Raw genomic sequence first — 27,417 nt, 5'->3', positions numbered from 1 at the left:
TGATTTACAATGTTGTGTTAGTTTCTGGTGTACAGCAAAGTGATTCTGACATATATATAATACATATATATTGTATATACACACACACACACACACACACACACACACACGTATTCTTTTCCATTATGGTTTATTACAGGATTTTGAATATTGCTCCCTGGGCTATCTAATACTACACAATAGGACCTTATTGTTTATCCATTCCACATATTGTATTTTGCATCTGCCAGTCCCTAATTCCCAATTCAACCCTCCCCCACCCCACTCACTCCCCCTTGGCAACCACAAGTCTGTTCTCTATGTCTGGTTTTTTTTCTTAGATAAGTTCATTTGTGTCATATTTTAGGTTCCTCATGTAAATAATATCATATGGTATTTGTCTTTCTCTTTCTGACTTCACTTAGTATGCTAAACACTAGGTCCATCCATGTTGCTGCAAATGGCATTACTTCATTCTTTTTATGGCTGAGTAATATTCCATTTTGTGTGTGTGTGTGTGTGTGTGTGTGTGTGTGTGTATACACATATCACATCTTCTTTATCCATTCATTTGTCAATGGACATTTATGGATCAATGGAACAGAATAGAGAGCCAGACAAAACTATAATTCATAAAGATACATACACCCTTATGTCTATAGTTTTGTCTGGATATATGCCCAGGAGTGGGGTTGCTGGATCATATGGTAACTCTATTATTAGTTTTTTGAGGAACCTCCATACTGTTCCATAGTGGCTGCACCAATTTACATTTCCACAAACAGTGTAGGAAGGTTCACTTTTCTCCACACTCTCTCCAGCATTTGTTATTTGTAGAGTTTTGTTTTTTTGGGGGGGGGTGGGATACCCGGGCCTCTCACCATTGTGGCCTCTCCCACCTCAGAGGACAGGCTCCAGATGCGCAGGCCCAGTGGCCATGGCTCATGGGCCCAGCCGCTCTGTGGCGTGTGGGATGTTCCAAGACGGGGGCACAAACCTGTGCCCCCTGCATTGGCAGGCAGACTCCCAACCACTGCACCACCAGGGAAGCCCCATAGAGTTTTTTTTTTTTTTTTGATATATCCCATATTTTATTTTTTTATTTTTATTTTTTTAAACATCTTTATTGGGGTATAATTGCTTTACAATGGTGTGTTAGTTTCTGCTTTATAACAAAGTGAATCAGCTATACATATACATATGTTCCCATATGTCTTCCCTCTTGTGTCTCCCTCCCTCCCACTCTCCCCATCCCACCCCTCCAGGCTGTCACAAAGCCCCGAGCTAATATCCCTGTGCCTTGCGGCTGCTTCCCCCTAGCTATCTACCTTACTAAGTTTGTTAGTGTGTATATGTCCATGACTCTCTCTCGCCCTGTCAAAACTCACCCTTCCCCCTCCCCTTATCCTCAAGTCCGTTCTCCAGTAGGTCTGCATCTTTATTCCTGTCTTACCCCTAGGTTCTTCATGACATTTTTTCCCTTAAATTCCATATATATGTGTTAGCATACAGTATTTGTCTTTTTCTTTCTGACTTACTTCACTCTGTATGACAGACTCTAGGTCTATCCATCTCATTACAAATAGCTCAATTTCATTTCTTTTTAAGGCTGAGTAATATTCCATTGTGTATATGTGCCACATCTTCTTTATCCATTCATTTGATGATGGGCGCTTAGGTTGTTTCCATCTCCGGGCTATTGTAAATAGAGCTGCAATGAACATTTTGGTACATGACTCTTTTTGAATTTTGGTTTTCTCAGGGTATATGCCCAGTAGTGGGATTGCTGGGTCATATGGTAATTCTATTTGTAGTTTTTTAAGGAACCTCCATACTGTTCTCCATAGTGGCTGAACCAATTCACATTCCCACCAGCAGTGCAAGAGTGTCCCCTTTTCTCCACACCCTCTCCAGCATTTATTGTTTCTAGATTTTTTGATGATGGCCATTCTGACTGGTGTGAGATGATATCTCATTGTAGTTTTGATTTGCATTTCTCTAATGATTAATGATGTTGAGCATTCTTTCATGTGTTTGTTGGCATTCTGTATATCTTCTTTGGAGAAATGTCTGTTTAGGTCTTCTGCCCATTTTTGGATGGGGTTGTTTGTTTTTTTGTTATTGAGCTGCATGAGCTGTTTGTAAATTTTGGAGATTAATCCTTTGTCAGTTGCTTCATTTGCAAATGTTTTCTCCCATTCTGAGGGTTGTCTTTTGGTCTTGATTATGGTTTCCTTTGCTGTGCAAAAGCTTTGAAGTTTCATAGGTCCCATTTGTTTATTTTTGTTTTTATTTCCATTACTCTAGGAGGTGGGTCAGAAAGGATCTTGCTGTGATTTATGTCATAGAGTGTTCTGCCTATGTATTCCTCTAAGAGTATGATAGTTTCTGGCCTAACATTTAGGTCTTTAATCCATTTTGAGCTTATTTTTGTGTATGGTGTTAGGGAGTGGTCTAATCTCATACTTTTACATGTACCTGTCCAGTTTTCCCAGCACCATTTATTGAAGAGGCTGTCCTTTCTCCACTGTACATTCCTGCCTCCTTTATCAAAGATAAGGTGTCCATATGTGCGTGGGTTTATCTCTGGGCTTCCTATCCTGTTCCACTGTTGTATCTTTCTGTTTCTGTGCCATTACCATACTGTCTTGATTACTGTAGCTTTGTAGTATAGTCTGAAGTCAGGGAGCCTGATTCCTCCAGCTCCTTTTTTCGTTCTCAAGATTGCTTTGGCTATTCGGGGTCTTTTGTGTTTCCATACAAATTGCGAAATTTTTTGTTCTAGTTCTGTGAAAAATGCCAGTGGTAGTTTGATAGGGATTGCATTGAATCTGTAGATTGCTTTGGGTAGTAGAGTCATTTTCACAATGTTGATTCTTCCCATCCAAGAACATGGTATATCTCTCCATCTATTTGTATCATCTTTAATTTCTTTCATCAGTGTCTTATAATTTTCTGCATACAGGTCTTTCGTCTCCTTAGGTAGGTTTATTCCTAGATATTATATTCTTTTTGTTGTAATGGTAAATGGGAGTGTTTTCTTGATTTCACTTTCAGATTTTTCATCATTAGTATATAGGAATGCCAGAGATTTCTGTGCATTAATTTTGTATCCTGCTACTTTGCCAAATTCATTGATTAGCTCTAGTAGTTTTCTGGTAGCATCTTTAGGATTCTCTATGTATAGTATCATGTCATCTGCAAACAGTGACAGCTTTACTTCTTCCTTTCTGATTTGGATTCCTTTTATTTCCTTTTCTTCTCTGATTGCTGTGGCTAAAACTTCCAAAACTATGTTGAATAAGAGTGGTGAGAGTGGGCAACCTTGTCTTGTTCCTGATCTTAGTGGAAATGCTTTCAGTTTTTCACCATTGAGGATGATGTTTGCTGTGGGCTTGTCATATATGGCCTTTATTATGTTGAGGAAAGTTCCCTCTATGCCTACTTTCTGAAGGGTTTTTATCATAAATGGGTGTTGAATTTTGTCGAAAGCTTTCTCTGCATCTATTGAGATGATCATATGGTTTTTCTCCTTCAATTTGTTAATATGGTTTATCACATTGATAGATTTGCGTATATTGAAGAATCCTTGCATTCCTGGAACAAACCCCACTTGATCATGGTGTATGATCCTTTTAATGTGCTGTTGGATTCTGTTTGCTAGTATTTTGTTGAAGATTTTTGCATCTATGTTCATCAGTGATATTGGCCTGTAGTTTTCTTTCTTTGTGACATCCTTGTCTGGTTTTGGTATCAAGGTGATGGTGGCCTCGTAGAAGGAATTTGGGAGTGTTCCTCCCTCTGCTATATTTTGGAAGAGTTCGAGAAGGATAGGTGTTAGCTCTTCTCTAAACGTTTGATAGAATTCACCTGTGAAGCCATCTGGTCTTGGGCTTTTGTTTGTTGGAAGATTTTTAATCACAGTTTCAATTTCAGTGCTTGTGATTGGTCTGTTCATATTTTCTATTTCTTCCTGATTCAGTCTTGGCAGGTTGTGCATTTCTAAGAATTTGTCCATTTCTTCCAGATTGTCCATTTTATTGGCATACAGTTGCTTGTAGTAATCTCTCATGATTTTTTTTATTTCTGCAGTGTCAGTTGTTACTTCTCCTTTTTCATTTCTAATTCTATTGATTTGAGTCTTCTCCCTTTTTTTCTTGATGAGTCTGGCTAGTGGTTTATCTATTTTGTTTATCTTCTCCAAGAACCAGCTTTTAGTTTTATTGATCTTTGCCATCGTTTCCTTCATTTCATTTTCATTTATTTCTGATCTGATTTTTATGATTTCTTTCCTTCTGCTAGCTTTGGGGGTTTTTTGTTCTTCTTTCTCTAATTGCTTGAGGTGCAAGGTTTGGTTGTTTATTTGAGATGTTTCCTGCTTCTTAAGGTGGGCTTGTATTGCTATAAACTTCCCCCTTAGAACTGCTTTTGTTGCATCCCATAGGTTTTGGGTCGTTGTGTCTCCATTGTCATTTGTTTCTAGGTATTTTTTTATTTCCTCTTTGATTTCTTCAGTGATCACTTCATTATTAAGTAGTGTATTGTTTAGCCTCCATGTGTTTGTATTTTTTACAGATCTTTTCCTGTAATTGATATCTAGTCTCATGGCGTTGTGGTCAGAAAAGATACTTGATAAAATTTCAGTTTTCTTAAATTTACCCAGGCTTGATTTGTGACCCAAGATATGATCTATCCTGGAGAATGTTCCATGAGCACTTGAGAAAAATGTGTATTCTGTTGTTTTTGGATGGAGTGTCCTATAAATATCAATTAAGTCCATCTTGTTTAATGTATCATTTAAAGCTTGAGTTTCCTTATTTATTTTCATTTTGGATGATCTGTCCATGGGTGAAAGTGGGGTGTTAAAGTCCCCTACTATGAATGTGTTACTGTCGATCTCCCCTTTTATGGCTGTTATTTTTTGCCTTATGTATTGAGGTGCTCCTATGTTGGGTGCATAAATATTTACAATTGTTATATCTTCTTCTTGGATCGATCCCTTGATCATTATGTAGTGTCCTTCTTTATCCCTTTTAATAGTCCTTATTTTAAAGTCTATATTGTCTGATATGAGAATTGCTACTCCAGCTTTCTTTTGGTTTCCATTTGCATGGAATATCTTTTTCCATCCCCTTATTTTCAGTCTGTACGTGTCTCTAGGTCTGAAGTGGGTCTCTTGTAGACAGCATATATAAGGGTCTTGTTTTTGTATCCATTCAGCCAATCTGTGTCTTTTGGTGGGAGCATTTAGTCCATTTACATTTAAGGTAATTATCGATATGTATGTTCCTATTCCCATTTTCTATCTTGTTTTGGGTTCGTTATTATAGGTCGTTTCCTTCTCTTGCGTTTCTTGTCTAGAGAAGTTCCTTTAGCATTTGTTGTAAAGCTGGTTTGGTGGTGCTGAACTCTCTCAGCTTTTGCTTGTCTGTAAAGGTTTAAATTTCTGCATCAAATGTGAATGAGATCCTTGCTGGGTAGAGTAGTCTTGGTTGCAGGTTTTTCTCCTTCATCACTTTCAGTATGTCCTGCCACTCCCTTCTGGCTTGTAGGGTTTCTGCTGAGAGATCAGCTGTTAACCTTATGGGGATTCCCTTGTGTTTTATTTGTTGTTTTTCCCTTGCTGCTTTTAATATGCTTTCTTTGTATTTAATTTTTGACAGTTTGATTAATATGTGTCTTGGCGTATTTCTCCTTGTATTTAACCTGTATGGGACTCTCTGTGCTTCCTGGACTTGATTAACTATTTCCTTTCCCATATTAGGGAAGTTTTCAACTATAATCTCTTCAAATATTTTCTCAGTCCCTTTCTTTTTTTCTTCTTCTTCTGGAACCCCTATAATTCGAATGTTGGTGCGTTTCATGTTGTCCCAGAGGTCTCTGAGACTGTCCTCAGTTCTTTTCATTCTTTTTTCTTTATTCTGCTCTGCAGTAGTTATTTCCACTACTTTATCTTCCAGGTCACTTATCCATTCTTCTGCCTCAGTTATTCTGCTATTGATCCTATCTAGAGTACTTTTAATTTCATTTATTGCGTTGTTCATCGTTGCTTGTTTCATCTTTATGTCTTCTAGGTCCTTCTTAACTGTTTCTTGCATTTTGTCCATTCTACTTCCAAGATTTCAGATCATCCTTCCTATCATTATTCTGAATTCTTTTTCAGGTAGATTGCCTATTTCCTCTTCATTTGTTAGGTCTGGTGGGTTTTTATCTTGCTCCTTCATCTGCTGTGTGTTTTTCTGTCTTCTCATTTTGCTTATCTTACTGTGTTTGGGGTCTCCTTTTTGCAGGCTGCACGTTCGTAGTTCCCATTGTTTTTGATGTCTATCTCCAGTGGCTAAGGTTGTTTCAGTGGGTTGTGTAGGCTTCCTGGTGGAGGGGACTAGTGCCTTTGTTGTGCTGGATGAGGCTGGATCTTGTCTCTCTAGTGGGCATGTTCATGTCTGGTGTTGTGATTTGGGGTGTCTGTGGCCTTATTATGATTTTAGGCAGCCTCTCTGCTAATGGGTGGGGTTGTGTTCCTGTTTTGCTAGTTGCTTGGCATAGGTTGTCCAGCACTGTGGCTTGCTGGTCGTTGAGTGAAGCTGGGTGCTGGTGTTAAGATGTAGGTCTCTGGGAGATTTCCACCGTTTAATATTATGTGGAGCTGGGAGGTCTCTTGTTGACCAGTGTCCTGAAGTTGGCTCTCCTACCTCAGAGGCAGAGCCCTGACTCCTGGGCTGGAGCACCAAGAGCCTTTCATCCACACGGCTCAGAATAAAAGGGAGAAAAAGTAGAGAGAATTAGTAGAAGTATGAGGAAAGAAAGAAGGAAAGGAGGAAAGGAAGGAATGAAGAAAGAAGCAAAGAAGGAAAGAAAGGAGGGAGGGAGGGAGGAAGGAAGGAAGAAGGAGGGAAAGAAGGAGAAAATGTAGAGAGAATTAGTAGAAGTATGAGGAAAGAAAGAAGGAAAGGAGGAAAGGAAGGAAGGAAGAAGGAAGCAAAGAAGGAAAGAAAGGAAGGAGGGAGGGAGGGAGGGAGGAAGGAAGGAAGGAAGGAAGGAGGGAAAGAAGGAGAAAATGTAGAGAGAATTAGTAGAAGTATGAGGAAAGAAAGAAGGAAAGGAGGAAAGGAAGGAAGGAAGAAGGAAGCAAAGAAGGAAAGAAAGGAAGGAGGGAGGGAGGGAGGGAGGAAGGAAGGAAGGAAGGAAGGAGGGAAAGAAGGAGAAAATGTAGAGAGAATTAGTAGAAGTATGAGGAAAGAAGGAAGGAAAGGAGGAAAGGAAGGAAGAAAGAAGCAAAGAAGGAAAGAAAGGAGGGAGGGAGGTAGGAAGGAAAGAAGGAAGGAGGGAAAGAAGGAAAAAAGACAGAAAGAAAGAAGATACAGTAAAAATAAAATAAAGTATAATATAGTTATTGAACTAAAAAATATTTAGAAAAAAAAAAAAGGGACGGTTAGAACCCTAGGACAAATGTTGGAAGCAAAGCTATACAGAGAAAATCTTACACAGAAGCATACACATACACGTTCACAAAAAGAGGCAAAGGGGGAAAAATCATAAATCCTGCTCCCAGAGACCACCTCCTCAACCTGGGGTGATTCGCTGTCTAAAGGAGGGAAGGAAGGAAGGAAAGAAAGAAAGAAAGAACGAAGGTAAAGTACAATAAAGTTATTACAATTAAAATTAATTATTAAGAAAAAAAAATTTTTTTTAAAAACCATGGATGGATAGAGTCCTAGGACAAATGGTGGAAGCAAGAGTATACAGACAAGATCTCACACAGAAGCATACACGCACACATTCACAAAAAGAGGAAAAGGGTAAAAAATCATAGATCTCGCTCCTAAATTCCACCTCTTCAATTTGGGATCACTCCCTATCTATTCAGGTATTCCACAGATGCAGGGCACATCAAGTTGATTGTGGAGCTTCAATCCACCGCCTCCGCAGCTGCCGGGAGAGACCTCCCCCTCTCCTCCCTGCTTTCACAGCTCACAGGAGCTCAGCTTTGTACCCGGCCCTGCCGCTGCGTGCAGGTCGCTGGAGGGCGTCTGTTTTTTGCTCAGACAGGACGGGGTTAAAGGAGCCGCTGATTCGGGGGCTCCGGCTCACTCAGGCCGGGGGTTGGGGGATGGGGGAAGGAGGGGCACTGCGTGCGGGGCGGGCCTGCGGCGGCAGAGGCGGCGTGACGCTGCGGCAGAGGCCGACGTGACGTTGCACCAGCCTGAGACCCGCCGTACGTACTCCCGGGGAAGTTGTCCCTGGATCCCGGGAACCTGGCAGTGGCGGCCTGCACAGGCTCCGCCGAAGAGGGGCGCAGAGAGTGACCTGTGCTCGCACACAGCCCCCCTGGTGGTGGCAGCAGCAGCCCTAGCGTCTCCCGCCCGTCTCTGGGGTCCGCGGTTTTAGCCACGGCTCGCACCCGTCTCGGGGGCTCGCGCCCTCAGCCGCGGCTCGCACCCATCTCTGGGGATCGCGCTTTTAGCCGCGGCTCATGCCCGTCTCTGGAGTTCCTTTAAGCAGTGCTCTTAAACCCCTCTCCTCGCGCACCAGGAAACAAAGAGGGAAGAAAAAGTCTCTTGCCTCTTCGGCAGGTGCAGGCTTTTCCCCGAACTCCCTCCCGGCTAGTCGTGGTGCACCAACCCCTTCAGGTTATGTTCAAGCCGCCAACCCCAGTCCTCTTCCTGCGCTCCGTCCAAAACCGAAACCCGAGCCTCAGCTCGCAGCCCCGCCTGCCCTGGTGGGTGAGCAGACAAGCCTCTCGGGTTGGTGAGTGCCGGTCGGCACCGATCATCTGTGCAGGAATCTCCCCGCTTTGCCCTCCGCACCCGTCGCTGTGCACTACTCCGCGGTCCCGAAGCTCCCCCCTCCGCCTCCCACAGTCTCCTCCCGCGGAGGGGCTTCCTAGTGTGTGGAAACTTTTCCTCCTTCACAGCTCCCTCCCACTGGTGCAGGTGCCGTCCTTATTCTTTTGTCTCTGTTTTTTCTTTTTTTCTTTTGCCCTACCCAGGTAAGTGGGGAGTTTCTTGCCTTTTGGGAGGTCTGAGGTCTTCTGCCAGCCTTCAGTAGGTGTTCTGTAGGAGTTGTTCCACGTGTAGATGTATTTTTGGTGTATCCGTGAGGAGGAAGGCGATCTCCACGTCTTACTCTTCCGCCATCTTCCAACCCAAGCCCCTGTAGAGTTTTTAATGAAGGCCATTTTGACTGGTGTGAGGTGGTAACTCATTGTAATTTTGATTTGCATGTCTCTAATAATTAGTGATGTTGAGCATCTTTTCATGTGTCTACTGGCCATCTGTATGTCTTCTTTGGAGAAATGTCTGTTTAGGTCTCCTGCCCATTTCTTGATTGCATTGTTCGTTTTTTTGTCATTGAGTTGTATACACTCTTTGTGTATTTTGTAAATTAAGCCCTTGTCAGCCACATCATTTGGAAATATTTTCTCCAAGTCTGTAGGTTGTCTTTTCCTTATGTTATGGTTTCCTTGCTGTACAAAATCTTATAAGTTTGATTAGGTCCCATTTGTCTATTTCTGCTTTTATTTCTATTGCCTTGGTTGACTGACCTAAGAAAACATTGGTATGATTTGTGTCAGAGAATATTTTGCCTATGTTCTCTTCTAGGAGTTTTATGGTGTAATGTCTTATTTAAGTCTTTAAGCCATTTTAAGTTTATTATTGTGTTTGGTTTGAAGGAGTGTTATAACTGCGTTGAATTACATGTGGCTGTCCAGCTTTCCCAGAACCACTTGCTGAAGAAACTGTCTTTTCCGCATGGTATATTTTTGCTTCCTTTGCCGAAGATGAATTGACGTATGGATTTATCCATAGGAGTATGGATTTATTTCTGGGCTCCCTATTCCTTTCCATTGATCCATATGTCTGTTTCTGTGCTAGCCAATACCACAGTTTTCATTACTGAAGCTTTGTAGTATTGTATGAAGTCTGGGAGGGTTATGCTTCTTGCTTCATTCTTTTTCCTCAAGGTTGTTTTGGCAATTATGTGCCTTTTAGGGTTCCATATAAATTTCAGGAATATTCGTTCTAGTTCTGTGAAAAATATCACTGGTCATTTGATAGGGATCACATTAAATTTGTAGACTGCTTTGGGTAGTATGTCCATTTAAACAATATTAATTCTTTCAATCCAAGAGCATTGGATATAGTTCCACTTCTTTGAATCACTTTCTTTGAATCCTTTATTAGTGTTTTATAGTTTTCAGCATATAAGTCTTTCACCTTCTTGATGAGGTTTATTTTTAGTATTATATTATTTTTTGGATGTGATTTTAAAAGGGATTCTTTTTACTTTTCCTTTCTGATATTTCATTGTTAGTGTAAAGAAATGCAACAATTTTCTATATGTTAACCTTGTATCCTGCTACCTTCTTGAATTCATTTATTAGTTCTAATAGGTTTTATGTGGAGTCATTAGGATTTTCTTTCCTTTTTTTAACGTCTTTATTGGAGTATAATTGCTTTACAACGATGTGTTAGTTTCTGCTCTATAACAAAGTGAATCAGGTATACATAAACATATATCCCCATACCTCCTCCCGCTTGTGTCTTCCTCCCACCCTCCCTATCCCACCCCTCTAGGTGGTCACAAAGCACCAAGCTGATCTCCCTGTGCTATGTGGCTGCTTCCCACTAGCTATCTATTTTACATTTGGTAGTGTATATATGTCATGCCACTCTCACTTCATCCCAGTTTACCCTTCCTGCTCCCTGTATCCTCAAGTCCATTGTCTATGTCTGCATCTTTATTCCTGTCCTGCCCCTAGGTTCATCAGAACCTTTTTTTTTTAATTCCAAATATATGTGTTAGCATATGGTATTTGGTTTTCTCTTCCTGACTTACTTCACTCTGTATGACAGTCTCGAAGTCCATTCACCTCACTACAAATAACTCAATTTCATTTCTTTTTATGGCTGAGTAACATTCCATTGTATATATGTGCCACATCTTTTTTATCCATTCATTGGTCGATGGATACTTATGTTGCTTCCATGTCCTGGCTATTGTAAATAGAGCTGCAATGAACATTGTGGTACATGACTCTTTTTGAGTTATGGTTTTCTCAGGGTATATGCCCCGTAGTGGGATTGCTGGGTCATACGGTAGTTCTAGTTTTAGTTTTTAAGGAACCTCCATACTGTTCTCCATAGTGTCTGTATCAATTTACATTCCCACCAACACTGCAAGAGGGTTCCCTTTTATCCACACCCTCTCCAGCATTTATTGTTTGTAGATGTTTTGATGATGGTCATTCTGACTGGTGAGTGGTGATACCTCATTGAGGTTTTGATTTGCATTTCTCTAATGATTAGTGATGTTGAGCAACATTTCGTGTGTTTGGTGGCAATCTGTATATCTTCTTTGGGGAAATGTCTATTTAGATCTTCTGCCCTTTTTTGGATTGGGTTGTTTGCTTTTTGATATTGAGCTGCATGAGCTTCCCGTATATTTTGGAGATTATTCCTTTCTCAATTGCTTCATTTGCAAATATTTTCTCCCATTCTGATAGTTGTCTTTTCATCTTGTTTACAGTTTCCTTTGCTATGCAAAAGGTTTTAAGTTTCATTAGGTCCCATTTGTTTGTTTTTGTTTTTATTTCCATTTCTCTAGGAGGGGTATCTAAAAGGATCTTGCTGTGATGTATGTCATAGAATGTTCTGCCTATGTTTTCCTCTAAGAGTTTTAAAGTGTCTGGCCTTACATTTAGGACTTTAATGCATTTTGAGTTTCTTTTTGTGTATGGTGTTAGGCAGTGTTCTAATTTCATTATTTTATATGTAGCTGTCCAGTTTTCCCAGCACCAGTTATTGAAGAGGCTGTCTTTTATCCATTGTATATTCTTGCCTCCTTTATCAAAGGTAAGGTGACCATATGTGTGTGGATTTATCTCTGGGCTATCTATCCTGTTCCATTGATCTGTATTTCTGTTATTGTGCCAGTACCATACTGTCTTGATTACTGTAGCTTGATTCCCTCAGCTCCCTTTTTCTTTCTCAAGATTGCTTTGGCTATTTGGGGTCTTTTGTGTTTCCATACAAATTGTGAAATTGTTTGTTGTAGTTCTGTGAAAAAAGTTATTGGTAGTTTTAAACAGATTGCATTGCATCTGTAGATTGCTTTGGATAGTATAGTCATTTCCACAATATTGATTCTTTCAGTCCAAGAACATGGATCTCTTTGTATAATCCTTAATTTCTTTCATCAGTGTCTTATAGTTTTCTGCATACAGGTCTTTTGTCTCCTTAGGTAGGTTTATTTCTAGGTATTTTATTCTTTTTTTGCAATGGTAAATGGGAGTGTTTCCTTAATTTCATTTTCAGATATTTCATCATTAGTGTATAGGAATGCAAGAGATTTATGTGCATTAACTTCGTATCCTGCTACTTTACCAAATTCACTGATTAGCTCTAGTAGTTTTCTGGTAGCGTCTTTGGGATTCTCTACTTATAGTATCATGACATCTGCAAAGAGTAACAGTTTTACTTCTTCTATTCCAGTTTGGATTCTTTTATTTCTTTTTCTTCTCTGATTGCTGTGGCTACAGTTTCCAAAACTATGTTGAATAAAAGTGGTGAGAATGGGCAAGCTTGTCTTGTTCCTGATCCTGAACAAGCTTGTCTTGTTCCTGATCATTTCAAATTATTGAAATGGTTTCAGTTTTTCATCATTGAGAATGATGTTGGCTGTGTGTTTGTCATATTTGCCATTTATTATGTGGTAGTTAAGTTCCCTCTATGCCTACTTTCTGGAGAGTTTTTATTGTAAATGGGTGTTGAATTTTTTAGAAAGCTTTTTCTGCATCTATTGAGATGATTATATGGTTTTTATCCTTCAATTTGTTAATATGATGTATCACAGTGATTGGGTATATTTGGGTATATTGAAGAATCCTTGCATTCCTGTCATAAACCCCAGTTGATCATGGTGTATGATCCTTTTAATGTGCTGTTGGATTCTGTTTGCTAGCATTTTGTTGAGGATTTTGCATCTATGTTCATCAGTGATATGGGTCTGTAGTTTTCTTTTTTGTGTGACATCGTTGTCTGGTTTTAGTATCAGGGTGATGGTGGCCTTGTAAAATGAGTTTGGAAGTGTTCCTCTCTTTGCTATATTTTGGAAAATTTTGAGATGGATACATGTTAGGTCTTCTCTAAATGTTTGATAGAATTCACCTGTGAAGCCATCTGGTTCTGGGCTTTTTTTGTTGGAAGATTTTAATCAGTTTCAATTTCAGTGCTTGTGATTGGTCTGTTTATGTTTTCTATTTCCTCCTGGATCTGTCTCAGGAGGTTGTGCTTTTCTAAGGATTTGTCCATTTCTTCCCGGTTGTCCAATGTATTGGCATAGAGTTGCTTGTAGTAATCTCTCATGATCCTTTGTATTTCTGCAGTGTCATTTGTTACTTCTCTTTCTTCATTTCTAATTCTAGTGATTTGAGTCTTCTCCCTTTTTTTCTTGATGATTCTAGCTAATGCTTTATCAATTTTGTTTAACTTCTCAAAGAACCAGGTTTTAGTTTTATTGATCTTGGCTTTTGTTTCCTTCATTTCTTTTTCATTTATTTTTGATCTGACCTTTATGGTTTCTTTCCTTCTTCTAACATTGGGGTTTTATTGTTCTTCTTTCTCTAATTGCTTTAGGTTTAAGGTTAGGTTGTTTGTTTGAGTTGTTTCTTGGTTCTTGAGGTAGGATCGTATTGCTATAAACCTCCCTCTTAGAACTGTTTTGCTGCATCGCATAGGTTTTGGGTTGTCGTGTTTTCATTGTCATTTGTTTCTAGATATTTTTTGATTTCATCTTTGATTCCTTCAGTGATCTCTTGGTTGTTTAGTAGTGTATTGTTTAGCCTACATATGTTTGTGCTATTTTACAAATTTTTTCCTGTAATTGATATCTAGTCTCATAGTGTTGTGGTCGGAACAGATACTTGTAATGATTTCAATTCTCTTAAATTTACCAAGGCTTGATTTGTGACCCAACATATGATCTATCCTGGAGAATGTTCCATGAGCACTTGAGAAGAAAGTATTCTGTTGTTTGGGGATGGAAAGTCCTATAAGTATCAATTAAGTCCATCTTGTTTAATGTATCATTTAAAGCTTCTGTTTCCTTATTTATTTTCATTTTGGATGATCTGTCCATTGGTGAAATTGGGATGTTAAAGTCCCCTACTATAATTGTGTTACTGTCGATTTCCCCTTTTATGGCTTTAGCATTTACCTTATATATTGAGGTGCTCCTATGTTCAGTGCATAAATATTTACAATTTTTATATCTTCTTGGATTGTTCCCTTGATCATTATGTAGTGTCTTTCTTTGTCTGTTATACAGTCTTTATTTTAAAGTCTATTTTGTCTGATATGAGAATTGCTACTCCAGCTTTCTTTTGATTTCCGATTGCATGGAATATCTTTTTCCATTCCCTCACTTTCAGTCTGTGTGTGTCCCTAGGTCTGAAGTGGGTCTCTTGTAGACAGCATATATATGGGTCTTTCTTTTCTATCTATTCAGCCAGTCTATGTCTTTTGGTGGGAGCAACTAATCCATTTACCTTTTAGGGTGTTATCAGTATGTGTGTTCCTATTACCATTTTCTTAATTGTTTGGGGTTTGTTATTGTAGGTCTTTTCCTTCTCTTGTGTTTCCTGCCTAGAGAAGTTCCTTTAGCATTTGTTGTAAAGCTGGTTTGGTGGTGCTGAACTCTCTCAGCTTTTGCTTGTCTGTAAAGATTTTAATTTCTCCATCGAATCTGAATGAGATCCTTGCTGGGTAGTGTAGTCTTGGTTGTAGGTTTTTTCCTTTCATCACTTTAAATATGTCCTGCCACTTCCTTCTTGCTTGCAGAGTTAGCTGATAGATCAGCTGTTAACGTTATGGGGATTCCCTTATATGTTATTTCTTGCTTTTCCTTTGATGCCTTTAATATTTTTTTCTTTGTGTTTAATTTTTGATAGTTTTGTTGTGTCTTTTTGTGTTTCTCCTTGGATTTATTCTGTATGGGACTCTGTTCTTCCTGGACTTGGTTGACTGTTTCCTTTGCCATATTAGGGAGGTTTTCAACTATAATCTCTTGAAATATTTTCTCTGTTGCTTTCTTTTTCTCTTCTTCTGGGACCCCAATAATTCAAATGTTGGTGTGTTTAACATTGTACCAGAGGCCTCTGAGAATGTCCTCAATTCTTTTCATTCTTTTTCTTTATTCTGCTCTGAAATAGTTATTTCCACTACTTTATCTTCAAGGTCACTTACCTGTTCTTCTGACTAAGTTATTCTGATATTGATTCTTTCTAGAGAATTTTAAATTTCATTTATTTTGTTGTTCATCATTTTTTTTTTTGCTCTTTACTTCTTCTTTGTTAAACATTTCTTGTATTTTCTCCTTTCTATTTCCAAGATTTTGGATCATATTTACTATCATTATTGTGAAGGTAGACTGCCTATTTCCTCTTCATTTGTTTGGTCTGTTGGGCTTTTACCTTGCTCCTTCATCTGCTGTGTATTTCTCTGTCATCTCATTTTGCTTAACTTACTGTTTTGGGGGTTTCCTTTCTGGGGGCTGCAGGTTTGTAGGTCCCATTGTTTTTGATGCCTGTCCCGTTGAATAAGGTTGATTCAGTGGGTTGTGTAGCCTTCCTGATGGAGGGGACTCGTGTCTGTGTTCTGGTTGATGAGGCTGAATCTTTTCTTTCTGGTGGTTAGGACCGTGTCCAGTGCTGCGTTTTGAGGTGTTTGTGAACTTATTATGATTTTAGGCAGCCTCTCTGCTAATGTGTTCCTGTCTTGCTAGTTGTTGGCATAGGGTGTCCAGCACTGTAGCTTGCTGGTCGTTCAGTGGAGCTGGATCTTAGCATTGAGATGGAGATCTCTGAGAGACCTTTCACCATCTGATATTACATGGGGCCTGGAGGTCTCTGGTGTACCAATGTCCTGAACTCAGCTCTCCCACCTCAGAGGCTCAGGCGTGACAACTGGCTGGAGCAACAAGACTCTGTCAGCCACCCAGCTCAGAAGAAAGGTGAGGAAAAAAATAGAAAGAGAAAGAAAAATGAAAGTTATTAAAATAAAATATTAAAAATTTATTAAAATTAAAAAGTAATTTGAAAAAGAGAGTAACCAAACCCAAAAACAAATCCACCAATGATAACAAGCCTAAAAACTATAGTGAAAAAAACAAAACAAAACAAAAGCAGACAGACAGAACCCTAGGACAAATGGTAAAAATAAAGCTATACAGACAAAATCATGCAAAGAAGCATACACATACACACTCACAAAAGGAGAAAAAGGAAAAAAAAAAATATATATATTAAAAAATGAAAGGAAGAGAGCAACCAAATCAATAAGCAAATCTACCAATGATTATAAGCTCTAAATACTAAACTAAGATAAACATAAAACCAGAAACAAATTAGATGCAGAAAGTAAACCCCAAGTCTACAGTTGATCCCAAAGCCACAGCCTCAATTTTGGGATGATTCTTTGTCTATTCAGGTATTTCACAGATGCAGGGTGCATCAATTTGATTGTGAAGATTTAATCCGCTGCTCCTGAGGCTGCATGGAGAGATTACCCTTTCTTTTCTTTGTTTGCACAGCTCCTGGGGTTCAGCTTTGGATTTGTCCCTGCCTCTGCTTGTAGGTTGCCTGAGGCCGTCTGTTCCCTGCCAAGACAAGACAGGGTTTAAGTAGCAGCTGATTAGGGGGTTCTGTCTCACTCAGGCCAGGGTGAGGTAGGGGTACGGGATGTGAGGCAAGCCTGTGGTGGCAGAGGCTGGCATGACATTGCCACAGCCTGAGGCATGACGTGTGTTCTCCTGGGGAAGTTGTCCCTGGATCACGGGATCCTGGCAGTGGTAGGCTGCACAGATTCCTGGGAGGGGAGGTGTGGATAGTGACCTGTGCTTACACACAGGCTTCTTGGTGGCTGCTGCAGCAGCCTTAGTGTCTCGTGCCCATCTCTCGTGTCCGCCATGACACGCACCTATCTCTGGAGCTCATTTAGGCGGTGCTGTAAATCCTCTCTCCTCACGCACCCCTAAACAATGGTTTCTTGCCTCTTAGGCAGTTCCAGACATTTTACCAGATTCCCTCCCAGCTAGCTGTGGCGCACTAGCCTCCTTCAGGCTATGTTCACACAGCCAACCCAGTCCTCCCCCTGCGATCTGTCCTCGAAAACCAGAGCCTCTGCTCCCAGCCCCCACCTGCCCCAGTGGATGAGCAGACCAGCCTCTCAGACTGGTGAGAGCTGGTCGGCGTTGATCCTCTGTGAGGGAATCTCTCCACTTTGCCCTCTGCACCTCTGTTTATGTGCTCTCCTCCATGGCTCCTAAGCTTCCCCCCCCACCCACCCACCCACCGTCTCTGCCAGCAAAGGGGCTTCCTAGTGTGTGGAAGTTTTCCTCCTTCACAGCTTCCTCCCAGAGGTGCAGGTCCTGTACCTATTCTTCTGTCTCTCTTTTTTCTTTTTTCTTTCCCCCTACCCAGGTACATGGGGAGTTTCTTGACTTTTGGGAAGTCTGATGTCTTCTGCCAGCATTCAGTAGGTGTTCTGTAGGAGCTGTTCCACATGTAGATGTATTTTTGATGTACTTGTGGGGAGCAGTGTGATCTCCACGTTTTACTCCTCTGCCATCTTGAAGCTATCCCCCAGGGTTTTCTATAAAATGTATCATGTCATCTGCATATAATGACACTTTTGCAACTTCCCTTCCCATTTGGATACATTTTATTTCTTTTCCTTGTGTGATTACTATGGCTAGTATTTCCAATACTATGCTGAATAGAAGTGGTGATAGTGGACATCCTTGTCTTGTTCTAGATATTAGTGGGAAGGCATTCAGCTTTTCACCATTCAGAATTATTTTGGCTGTGGGTTTGTCATAATTAGCTTTTATTATGTTGAGATATGTTCCCTCTAGTTCCACCTTGGTAAGAGTTTATCATGAATGGATGTTGAATTTTGTCAAAAGCTTTTTCTGTATCTACTGAGATGATAATGTGGTTTTCGTCTTTTCTTTTTTTGGTGTGGTATCACACTGATTTGCACATGTTGAACCATCCTTTTAAGCCTGGGATGAATCTAACTTTGTTGTGGTATATGATCTTTTTAATGTGTTATTGGATTCAGTTTGCTAATACATTGAGACTTTTTATCAATATTCATCAAAGATATTGACCTGTAATTTTCTGGTTTTGTAGTGAGGGTGATGGTGGCCCCATAGAATAACTTTGGGAGTGTTTCCTCCCCTTCAATCTTTTGGAAGAGTTTGAGAAGGATTGGTAAAATTCTTCTTTGTGTGTTTGGTAGAATTCCCTAGAAGCCATCTGGTCCTGTACTTTTGTTTGCAGGGAGCTTTTTCTTTACTACAGATTCTATTTCACTTCAAGTGATAAGTGTGTTCAAGTTGACTGCTTCTTCTTGATTCAACTTTTCTGGGCTGTATATTTCTAGAAACTTGTCCATTTTTCTTGGTTGTCCAATTTGTTGACATATTATTGTTCACAGTATTCTCATTGTTTTTTTGTATTTCTGTGGCATTGTTTGTAATTTCTTCTGTTTCGTGTTGTATTTTGCTTATTTGGGTTCTCTCTCTTTTCTTCTTGGTGAGCCTGGCCAGAGGTTTGTCAATTTTATTTACTCTTTCAAAAAACAGCTCTTGTTTTTATTGATTTTTTTTCTATTGTTTAAAAAATCTCTATTTTATTTATTTCTTCTCTGATCTTACTTCCTTCCTTCTGCTGGCTTTAGGTTTTGTTTGCTCTTCTTTTTCTAATTCTTTTAGGTGGTAGATTAGGTTGTTTATTTCAGATTTTTCTTGTTTCTTGAGGAAGACCTGTATTACTATGAACTTTCATCCCTGAACTGCTTTTGCTGTATCTCATAGATTTTTGTATGGTTGTGCTTTCATTGTCATTTGTCTCAAGGTATTTTAAAATTTCTTCTTTGATTTCATTTTTGACCCACTGGTGTTTTAACAGCATGTTGTTTAGGCTCAAACACATTCTAAAAAAATCTACATTTTCTTAATCCCCACACCTCCCCCCCCACCATTGTATGATTTTGATGTCTTCTTTTACATCTTCATGTTTATCCCTATGGTGTTCATTATGGTTATCATCACTTTCACAAAAATGTATTGATTTATTATTTTTAATCAATTTGCTTGTTTATTTAAGTGATTTAGTTACTAATTGTACTTTTCTCTTTCCTATAGATTCTTGATTCTTTTCTATTTGGAGAAGATCTTTTAATACTTCTTTTAGGATAGGTTTAGTAGAGCAGTATTCTTTCAGTTTTTGTTTGTCAGAGAAACTCTTTATCTCTGTATTCTTTTAGTTTTTATTTGTCAGAGAAACTCTTTACCTATACTTCTATTCTAAATGGTAATCTTGCTGGGTGGAGTATCCTAGGTTGCATATTTTTCCCTTTCAGGACTTTGAATATATCTTGCCACTCCCTTCTGGCCTGCAACATTTCTGTAGAGAAATCAGCTGATAGGCTTATGGGGGGTCCTTTGTAATTAACTCTTTGTTTTCTTCTTGTTGCCTTTAGAATCCTCCTTTTTTTTTTAAGTTTTGCCATTTTAATTATAATATGTCTTAGTGTGGGTCTGTTTGCATTCATCTTGTTTGAGACTCTCTGTTCTTCCTGTACCTGGATATCTGTTTCCTTCTTTAGGTTTGGGGAGTTTTCAGCCATAATTTCTTCAAATACATTTTCGATCCCTTTTTCTCTTTCTTCACCTTCTGGATCCCTGTTATGCATAGATTGGCATGCTTTATATTATCCCATAGTTCTCTTACATTGATTTCATTTTTTCCCCCCATTTGTCTTTCTTTCTGCTGTTCTCATTGATCGATTTCCATTATTCTGTCTTCCGGATCACTTATTCATTCTTCTGCATTATTCAGTATGCCATTCATTGCCTTTCACCTCAGCAAATGAATTTTCTAATTTCTCTTGGTTCCTCTTTAGAGATTATAGTTCCTTTTTACAGTAATCTGCATTTCTATAAATAGCCTTTCTTAATTCCTTCAGTATTTTCATTATCTCCTTTTTGAACTTGGTGTCTGTTGGACTGAAGAGGTCTGTTTCACTGTTCTTTCAGGGGGATTCCTTTGATCTTTTAATTGGGAGTCGTTCCTCTGCTTCTTCATTTTACTTATATTTCTCTGACTCTATGAGCTTAGGAGAAACTGTTATCTACTGTGGTCTTGAAAGGCTGTTTTTATGTGGGAGCATCCCTGTGTAGCCTGCGTGGGTTTCATATTTTTGATATGAGGGCTGTTTTTAGTATGGATGACTACTGCATCTTTTCTCAGTGTGTGCTGGCCATTATCCCCTTGATAGGAGGTGTGACTGCAGTTGTGATGACCAGAGCCTGCACTGGCTATTGAGTGGGGCCTCCTCTCTGCTCTGTGGTTATCACTGCCCTGTTGGGTGGGGGGGGAGGGTGTGCTCCCTAGTTCTGGGACTAGATGCCCCTATATACATTTCTGAGCTGTGGTGTGAGGTAGGTGGGATTGAGGGATCCTGCTGGGAGAGGAGCCACTGAGTTTCTTCTGTCGGAGCTTTCCACCTGGGAGTGCACTCTATGGTGTCACCTGTCACCTGTTGTGTGGGCTCACACAGTACACTGTTGTTCACACTAACCTTGGCCCCACCTCAACCGTAGGAATACAGGTAATTGGCCCTGGTGTCCCCCAGGTGCTGTGATCACAAAGCCACCAGCAGAGATCCATAGGCATAGATCCACTGAAGTCAGGTACCAGGGCCACAGAAGTCGTGGACCTGGACCAGCTGTGGGAACTACGAAAACAGCACAGACCCTGGCCCTGCCTCCACGTGCATGTGCCCTCTAAGCCCACAAATGTTAAGGCTGGAACCGTCCCAGTCACAGGAGCACCCTTTGTCCACTCTGATGTCCCACAGGTGCTGAGTTTACAAAGCTGGTGGTGGTGGCATAAATCCACAGATTGCACTGTTGTGGGGAAAGGACTCAGATTTCAGCACTTTTTCCTATATCACAGGGCCCCTGGGATCAGCTCTGATTTCGGCACTGACTACACGTGTGGACAACATGCTGGCATTTGCGCACTTCCAGAGCTTGTAGAGACAGCACTGTGCCAGCTGAGAAAGCACTGAGAAAGAGACCACTATGGCAGGTCCCGCCCTTCCCTTCATGCACGATGGTGCTTCACTTCTATGGCGGGCCCAGGTTTCTTCCAGTACACCCCAAGTTGTGGCCCGTACCATGCTCCAGCCACTTCAGGTTGCCTCTGCACAGCCAACCCCAGTCCTCTCCCTGGGTCTGTCCTCTGAAATCTGAGTTTCGGCACCCATTCTCTGCTTGCACCAGTGGGCATGTGTCTCAGGCTGGGGAGCACAAGTCAGTGATACTGACCATCTGTAGTTCTCTCTCTGTTCTGCCTACTACAAACCAGCTGCTGCACTCTCCTCAAGCCTCTGAAGCTCCCTTTCTGTCCAAGCTGATCTCCCCATTTGTGAAGGGGTTTCCAAGGGCTAGGGAACATTTCCTCTTGCACAGTTCCCTTTCAGGGGTGCAGGTCCCATCCTGATTCTTTTTTTTTTCCCCCTCTCTTTCATTCTACCCAGTTATGTGAAGATCTTTCTTGAGATTTTGGGTGTTTGAGATATTCTGCCAGCATTCAGTAGGTATTCTGTGAGAATTGTTCTACCTGCAGATGTATTTTTGATGTATTTGTGTGAAGAGGTGAGCTCCATGTTCTTCTATTCTGCTATCTTGATTCCTCAAGCTACAATTGACTTTTAAATCATATAGAAAAGAAGTTGTTATAAATATTAAAATGACTTTTTTTGTGTGTGGTATGCGGGCCTCTCACTGTTGTGGCCTCTCCCGTTGCAGAGCACAGGCTCTGGATGAGCAGGCTCAGCGGCCATGGCTCATGGGCCCAGATGCTCCACGCCATGTGGGATCTTCCCAGACTGGGGCACGAAACTGTGTCCCCTGCATGGGCAGGCAGACTCTCAACCACTGCACCACCAGGGAAGCCAAAAAATGACTTTTTAAAAAATATTTATTGATTTCTTTTTTCCCTCCCCAACCTCCTTTCCCCTTGGCAACCACAAGTCTGTTCTCAATGTCTGTAAGTTTGTGGGGGTTTTTGTAGATATATTCATTTGTGTTGTATTTTAGATTCTACATATAAGTGATATCATATGGCATTTGTCTTTCTCTTTCTGACTTATGTCACAGTATGATAGTCTGGGTCCATCCATGTTGCTGCAAATGGTATTATTTCATTCTTTTTAATGGCTGAATAATATTCCATTGTGTGTGTGTATATATATATATATATATATATATATATATATATATATATATATATACCACATCTTCTTTATTCATTCATCGGTTGATGGACATTTATGTTGTTTCCATAAAACTGACCTTTATATCTACCTATATAGTTATCTTTACTGATATTCTTTATTTCTTCATGTGTACTTAGGTTACTGTCTAGTGTCTGTCTATTTCAGCCCGAGGGACTCTCTTTAGCATTTCTTGTAGGCAGATCTACTAGAACAAATTATTTTTCTGCTCGCTTGGAAAGTCTTTATTTTTGTTGTTGCTTTTTATTTTTTGGCCACACCACATGGCATGTGGGATCTTAGTTCCCCGACCAGGGATCGAACCCTCTGCCCCCTGAAGTGGAAGTACAGAGTCTTAACCACTGGACCACCAGGGAAGTCTCCTACTTGGAAAATCTTAATTTCCTCTTTGTTTTTGAATGATAGTTATATCAGATATAGAATTCTTCTTGTTTGATAGTCTTTTTCTTTCAGTACTTTGAGCATGTCATCCTACTGTCTTTTGGCCTCTATGGTTTCTGATGAGAAAGCAACTGTTAACCTTATTGAAGATCACTTGTATGTGACAAGTCACCTCTCTTCTGCTGCCTTCAATATTCTCCTTTTGTCTTTGGCTTTTTACATTTTGATTATAAAGTTTCTTGCTGTGGATCTCTTTTAGTTTATCTTACTTGGAGTTTATTGTGCTTCTTGGAAATGTAGGTCCATACTTTTCATTAAATTTGGAAAGATTTTGCCATTATTTCTTTAAATATTCTTTCTGCTCCTGTTTCTCTCTCCACTGTTTCTGTAATTTCCATTATACATAAGTTGGTATGCTTGATGTTGGCTCACAGATCTCAGGCTCTGTTCAATTCTTTTTATTCTGTTTTTCTTTCTGCACCTCAGATTGGGTAATTTTAATTGACCTAACTTTATACTTTCTGATTCTTTCTTCTGCCTGCTCAAACTTCTTTTGAACCATTATGGTGAACTTTGAATTTCCATTATTGTAATGTTCAATTCCAGAATGTCTATTTGGTTCATTTTTATAATTTCTCTCTTTTTTTGATATTCTCTGTTTTATGAGACATAATTCTAATTGTTTCATTTAGTTGTTGTTGTTTTGTACCTGGCTTTCTTTAAACTATCTGAGCATATTTTAAATTGTTGATTTAAATTCTTAGTCTAGTAAATGGAACATCAGCTTTCTCAGGGATAGTTTCTATCAATTTAATTTTTTTCCATCATTTGAGAAATAGTTTCTTGTTTCTTTTCATTCCTCATAATTTTTTTGTTGAAAATTGAAGTTTTGAATATTATAAAGTGGCAAGTCTGAAAATAACATTCTTTCCCTTCCCCAGGGTTTGTTGTTGCTGCTAGTAGTGGTTGTTGTTTAATTACTTTTCTGAACTAATTTTGTAAAGTCTGTATTCTTTGTCATGTGTAGGAACTGAAACCAGCTTGTGATTCGAGAGATTTCCTTAGGTGTATGGAAAAATTTAAAAATAAGTCCCCACTCATTTAATATGGGTTCTGTTTTTGTTGGTAATGCCTTCAACATTAAGCCAGGGAGTTTATGCCTCTGCCTTAGCCTTCCTTCCAGAACCTGAAAGTCAACCAGAGGTGAGACCATAGGTCCTTCTCAAATATTTTCTAAGCATATGCTCAGCCCTTGGAATATGCATGGCCTTCTAAATTCCCAGGAGTATGTGTGTGCTTTTCCCACATACTTTTCCTTATTCCCCAAAGAGTCTCTTTCTCCAGCATTTCTTTCTATGCTTTTTGATTTGTCTATTGTTTTCCCCACTGTTATCCCTTGTCCCTGGCAGCAGAAGCAAATGCATTTGTCTTCAAAGATTTTTAATAAATTCCTGTGGGTAACTGTCTCATCCCTGGAAGTCTGAATTAGATGAAATAAAGACAGACTCTTTGAGCTGGTCCTTCAGGAAACCACCAGAGAGGTCTTAAGAAACAACTACATCCTGCTCCCTCTGGTGCTAAGAATCTATACTGAGAACACAAGCTATTGATTTTAAGACTGCCACCAACCTGGGGAGAGTGAATGGGGATAGATTAAGTTACAATGACACAAAATTCCCTTACTGTTATTCAGGTGTTTTTTTTTTTAAGTGTTTGCCTAGTTGTTATAAACTTTTGATTTTTTTTTCAGTATTATATTAAAGTTCATTTTGACAGATTTTGCCAGTTTATTCACTGCTTTGCTGGAGAGGCAGGCTTTTTGGAGCTTCCTACTCCATCATGTTTTTCTGATGTCATCTTGATACTTGATTATTAATTTCTTAAATCTTATGTTGAATCTAATTCCATGGCTGCCTGGACTGTAACCTGCTACTTGTCTTCTTTCAATTTGTGGAGGAGAGGTAGTGTGGCTATAAGAAAGGAACATAGCTGATAAAGGACTTTTACCTCAAGTATACAAAGAATGCTTAAAACTCAGTTACAGGAAAATAAACAACCCAAAAACAATTCAATTAAAAATGAGAAAAATTTCATCTCACAAACCTCCTAAATGATTTTTAAAATCTGTATACACATAAGCATACATGCAAATAATAACCTGTAAAAATATTGAACACAACTTGTTGTTACCGGATTGCAAATTAAAAGAATAATGAGACACTACAGCCTTTAGAATGGCTAGCATCCAAAAAGCTGACAATATCAAAAGTTGTCAAAGATGCATAGCAACAGGAACTTCATTCATTTCTGTGAGAAAGTAAAATTGTACGGGCATTCTGGAAGACAGTTTGGCAGTTTCTTACAAAAATAAACATAGCTTTACCATGCAATCCAGCAGAAATGCTAATAGATATTTACCCAAATGAGTTAAAAAGTTATGCCCATGCAAAAACTCACACATGATTGTTTACAGTGGCTTTATTCATAATGTCTCCAAACTGGAAACCACCAAGATATTTTCAAATAGGAAAATGGATAAACAAACTATGATACGAATGTTTTTCAGTGATACAAATAAATGAGCTAGCAAGCCACAAAAAGACATAAATGAACCTCAAATGCATATTTCCAGGTGAAAGGAGCTAGTTTGTTAAGAGTACATACTGTATGGTTCCAATTATATGACATCCCACAAAAGAAAAAAAAAAGGCTATAGAGACAATAAAAAATGTTTCCAGGGATTTGGAAGGAGAAAAAAAGGTTGAGCTAGGTGAAACTCCCAATGGCCAAAGCTGGACAATATGAGCAACAGAATAAAGAAAGTAATACTGGATTATAACCCAAAGCATAAAATAAATATCCATGAGTCTATACTGACATAACAAAATGATTGAATAAATAAATGAGGAAGAAGAGACAGACTAATTCCAAATAATTTATATAGTAAATTCCTTCTAAAGAGTATAGTACAAAAAGGAGTAGTGAAAAGAATAACTATACAGTGTTTGATTATGGCACAATACTGCAACCAGGTGATCAAGGTCAACATCAACAGTGATAGATCACGTTGATAGTATATATCTTTGATATAATGTAATAAAGAGGTACTCTGTGCCTGTGGTCTTCCTCCCCCAAATCTGTAACTCCACTTTATTCATGAGAAAAACATCAGAAAATAGAGGGGCATCCTACAAAATATCCTATCAGTACCCTTCAAAACTGTCAAGATCGTAAAAAATAAGGAAAGTCTCTGAAACTGTACATTCAAGAGATGCCTAAGAGACATCATGGTTAAATGTAATATGGTATCCTGGATGCAGTCTTGAAACAGAAAAGGGACATTAGGTAAAAATCGGGGAAATCTAAATAAAGTATGGACTTTACTTAATATATTAGTTCATTAATTGTAAGATATTTACCATAATACTGAATGCTGTTAATAATAGAGGAAGCGGGGTTTAGAGTGTTTGGAAACTCTCTGCACTACATTTAATTTTTTTCTGTAAATCTAAAATCGTTCTCAAAATTAAAGTCTATTAGGGCTTCCCTGGTGGCACAGTGGTTGAGAGTCTGCCTGCTGATGCGGGGGACACGGGTTTGTGTCCCGGTCTGGGAGGATCCCACATGCCGTGGAGCAGCTTGGCCCGTGGGCCATGGCCACTGAGCCTGTGCATCCGGAGCCTGTGCTCTGCAACGGGAGAAGCCACAACAGTGAGAGGTCCACGTACTGCAAAAAAAAAAAAAAAATTAAAGTCTATTAAAAAAAGGAAGTGGACAGTTGAAAAATTGGAGGAAAAAACAGATTTGCATTCAAGTCTTGACTCTGCCACTTACTGGATATTTGAGTTTCTGTGGGATTCATTTTATTAATCTGTGAAATAGAAGTAGCTATAGAATCTGTTACTATGTCTTTAATGAGACAATGCATGAAATATAAACAATATAGTGCCTAGCATATGCCATGTATTTTTGCTGCACCATTGGGGAGCAAATTCAAATAACATCACTTTTTACCCTAAACACTTAAGTGTATATTTTTTGAGTAAGAACTTTCTCTTACCTAATTCCTATACAGTTATCAAATTCAGAAAATTTAGCATTGAATTGTATCAATTATGTCTTTTAAATAACTTTTTTCTATTCCAGAATCTAGTCCAGGGTCATTTATTATATTTAGTTATCATGTTTCTTTAGTTTACTTTAACGTGGAGCAATTCCTCAGCCTTTCTTTGATTTTTATTAATTTATGCTTTTGAAGAGTTGAGACCAGTTGTTTTGTAAAATGTCCCTTAATGTGGGTTTGTCTAATTAATTTCTTAAACTTAAAATAAAATTTAGATTAAATTTTTATACAAAAGATGCCTTCATTATACATATATGAATATATCCATATCCAAATATATTATATATTTATTTATTTTTGAAGTATAGTTGACTTACAATATTGTGTTAATTTCTGCTATACAACAAAGTGATTCAGATATATATATATAACAGAATATATATATTTGAGATATATATATTATTTTTCATATTCTTTTCCATTATGGTTTATCACAGGATATTAAATATAGTTTCCTGTGCTATACGGTAGGACCTTGTTGTTTATCCATTCTGTTTGCATCTGCTGATCCCAAACCCCCAATCCATCCCTCCTCCACCCCCAGTCCCCTTGGCAACCACAAGT

Source organism: Phocoena phocoena, chromosome 20, assembly GCF_963924675.1.
Source record: "Phocoena phocoena chromosome 20, mPhoPho1.1, whole genome shotgun sequence".
Taxonomy (NCBI): domain Eukaryota; kingdom Metazoa; phylum Chordata; class Mammalia; order Artiodactyla; family Phocoenidae; genus Phocoena; species Phocoena phocoena.
This window is presented reverse-complemented; position numbering follows the sequence as displayed.